We start from the raw sequence: 4,155 nt of genomic DNA on the forward strand, positions 1-4,155 counted from the left end.
TTGTACATGTATAGAGATATTATATAGCACAGCTAACCAATTGACAGTTTTAGCATTTGTACAGTTTTTGTAAAAAAAAATTCCTGTAAACATTTTTAATAGTGCACTGTTATGGAGTCTTATGACGTATATGTTGTTTGAAACTGGATAAAATGTGGCTCTGAATTCAACATTTATGACAAATAATTCAGCTGAGTAAAAATGAGTGAAAACACACCGTTATTGAATCTAAAGCGCTTTCTCTCTCACCTCTCACCTTCACCCTCTAGCGCCTCTCTCTCACCCCACAGAAAAGTCTATTTTTCTTAACCTCTTAAAAGCTCTTTAATGAGGCAGAGTCCTTTAAGCCGAGGGACAAAGAGGACCCTCATGCGGGAAGATGTGAGCTCTTCTCCAGCCACCTGCCCAAATACAGGTGACTGCGTTATAAAGAACTCCCATCAGCACGCACAATGGGAACACATCCTACAGACACGCTCACAATGACCTCTGGGCCCTCCAGACCCTCCCATTGATTCCCCAGCATGCACTTGAGACACAAGAGGTCAAACTCCAGACAGCCCAGATTCTCCACCATAGCCTGTTTTACTCCGTCCATTCTAACTCAGTGATCTGCTCACGTTTCGGGAATTTACCCCACATGAGGTCTTCAAGCTTCTGTCTTCCTGTTTTGGAAAATGGCCGGTTGGCTCTTGACTGCAGTGATTTGTGTGCTGAATTTCACTTAAGGTGGCTCACAGTAGTATCAAGGTGGTGGCTATATAGACTTAATTTTGCAAGATGTGGAAAAACTACAGAGGGTTTGGCAGCTTTGAATTTTATGGATGGTGTTAACCAAAGACAAAGAGGCTTATTCGATTTATTTGACAGTCTAGAGGGTTTAAATGTGACCAGAAACAGCACAACCTGAAGCGTATGGGATCCTGCTGGAGCATTTGAGTGAAAGTATCTGTCTTCACTTACCACGTAACAAGCTCAGTGCTGAGCAGACACTTCTCAAGATGTCTTGCCATAAAACAGACAGATATAAAAGTCACTTGAATATGAGGAGCTAATTATGTGCTTGTAAAAGAAGCGCACATAATTATTCACACAAGAACGGAAGGTCTCTGCCTAGAACCAGTCCTGTCTATCTAAATTGTATAATGCAAATGATATATTGTGTTTCACAAGTTCAGATTTTGGCCGATTGTGCAGTTCATTGCAGTTTTTCGGTATGTATATATATATATGTATGTATGTGTGTGTGTGTGTGTGTGTGTGTTTGTATAATACATAAATCTAGGGAGATATAGATAAGATATAGATAGATACAAATGTAAGATATAGAGGTATTTAAAAATAATAAATAATATAAAAATATAATATAAATATAAGATATAGATTGTGTAAATATTAATTATTTGTACATTTGTATTACATTTTATACATTTTTAATTAATCTTTTTAAATTTACATTTATTTTTGAAAAATAAACATTTGATTTAGTCTCTCTTATTTTCTTCTTTGTTTAATTATTAAGGGGCTAGACCTACAAATGGCTTTTTTTTTAACTTGTTTCTGCATATTTTAACCTTGAAAAAAATGACACTTATACACATGCAGCTTTGACATTGATTCATGGCATATCTGACCCATTTTACTAGCGGTATGTTCCTTCTATTAAAATGCACTATGACTAAGAATACCTGACCATTGAAAGACGAAGAAGGCTAGAAGTTTATCCAACCTTGAAAGTTCAAGACTCGAGAGCAAAATTCCTCACGAGCCGCTGTGAACAGCACAATCACCTAGTGATTCGCTTCAAACAGAGGAATGATACGGCTCTGAAAATAAAACAACAGACGAGGCTTGTGCACTGAAAGATGGCTGATATTGTACTCTGTAATTAAGCCAGTCTGCACTTGATGAAAGCAAATTCAACTGGCGGGGCCGCAGTTTCACAGCCAGTTTGCTTTTACGACATAATTACAGTCCAAATCAAATGAGAAGATTTCATATTTCGCCGGGACAAGCCCCCACCCACCCCCCCACCAAATAGTCTAAATAGTTCAGTAATTCACCTCTGTTTGGGTGCTCCAGGAGGTCTGACTACAAGAGTCCCAATGACTGCAACTTGGAGAGAGTGGTGGCAATTATTCAGACCGTAGGTGTGGTTTTTCATTATATACAGGCTACGCTTCACTGTTTCCTCCATTCCAATGTGTCATCAAGTATCTCCAGAGCTTGTATCAGCATGACCTGAGCTCATATTTCATTTATACAAATGGAATTGTTCTGCAGGGGAAAATTAATATCGGACTGTGCAGAATGGGTGTCAGCATGCCATTGAATACAATGGTGACTGAAACAGCATAGTTTCACACCCTCACCCCCTTTTCTTGGGTGACGTACGTTTCACAAGCTTAGCAACTAAACAAAACAACGGTTGTTAGCCATTTTAAAAGACTACATTTAGTTACTGCTGGGGAATAGCTAAAGGGGGATTTTTGCAGTGATGCCTTAGAAGAGCCATTTGGGCTTCCCCAAAGAAACTTTCAGTCAACAGTTCTTAGTATCAAGAATATTTTGAAACCCAGAATCATTGGAAATATGTGACTCTGCTTACATTTCTGCACAACCTAAAATACATATTCAGGTGCATGTCCACACGAGGCGCTATAAGCGATGTCATGGTTTTCTCAGTTCTCAATTCATTCAATGGCTCAGTGTCATGACAAAAATCGTGCCTGTAGGTACATTTTGCGAAATTTATTGCATTTTTGTAGTTTGTTTCACAGCACTTTCGAAATAAAATGTCCAGTGACTGCCGCTAAATGTCGTTTTCAGTTCAAATTTGAAAAGTTCAAGTTGTATCAAATTGATATAACCACTACACTAATTCCTACCCTAAACCTGACCAGATGTGTTAACAAAAGCAAACGTGTTTTTACTCTAAAACACTTTGCGCTCCTGACTCGTACTTGAGCGCTGCACATTGCAAGTGCAATGCTACGCAGCTCCGCACATGACAAAGGCAAATCGTTTGCACAGTTTACTAATTCATTCCCTCGTTTTTAAGTAAATTGTGCCCACGAATAATTTGTTCTACTTCCTGTCTGCAATTCTCATAAACATGTTGCTGCTGTTACAGTATGTGGACAGGAAGTAGAACAACTTATTATTTTGTGGGCACGATTTACTTAAAACGAGAACGAGGGAATGAATTTGTAAATTGTGTACATGATTTACTTTTTTTTCCCCTGCATGTCATCTGCATGGCTCCGTACAATGCTGTACCAGGTGAGCTAAAGAGCAAGTTTACTATAGTATAGCCGTACACATGAAGCTGTTTATGTGATGCAAACGTCAAAATGTATTAGTTTGCGAATCATGGTAAAAGTCTTTTGAGATCATGACATTATGATAGGAACCACACAAAAGTAAGTCTTTATTTATCGATAATTTGCCCATACATCATTTGTGTGAAAATGAATAAACATTGTTGCTGTTTTTCTGCCTCTAGTGTTTATTTCGACTGGAAACTGTAGTAAAATCGATGCATGTATAGATACATTTTTGTTTAGTTTTTCAGAAATGTATGCAGAGTGACATATTTCCCATGAGCCAGAGTTAACATTTTAACAATCTGAAGAACCTTTTTGTGCAAAGTGCATGGATGTTGAAGGTTCTACATAGATGCCAAAAAAGAATCGTTTTCTAAGAGCGTACACTTTAATTGGTAGCTGCAAATGATTCTGCATGCTAGCCAAAATATTTAATACATAACACACAACGGAGTGTGTGGTTACTGATGTAAATTTGCTCTGAGTAAATTTGCTGGTGTAGATTCTGCACAGTCCTGAGTCATATAAATAACAAGAAAGATATCAATTTAGTTTTCATTTATAATCATATGACAGTGACTCAGTGGCACGGGCGGCATCTTAAACTAGGACAGGAAGTACGTATATATGGTCTTTAACACCGCAAACTCTTTGTTCCTTTAGGTCATATCTCTGCTGCGGACAGATCTTCAGAACCCACAGCTGCTGAATAGCCACAGCGTAACCACACATCCCTGCATCTCTGTTTCATAAAAAAATCCTATCCATACCCTCTCATTCCCACGGCAAGCCAGCTGGAGCAGATTTTCCCTGGTTGCCGTCTTGTCTG

The sequence above is a fragment of the Sinocyclocheilus grahami genome, unplaced genomic scaffold (genome assembly GCF_001515645.1).
Source record: "Sinocyclocheilus grahami isolate Dianchi unplaced genomic scaffold, SAMN03320097.WGS_v1.1 scaffold714.1, whole genome shotgun sequence".
NCBI classification, from domain to species: domain Eukaryota; kingdom Metazoa; phylum Chordata; class Actinopteri; order Cypriniformes; family Cyprinidae; genus Sinocyclocheilus; species Sinocyclocheilus grahami.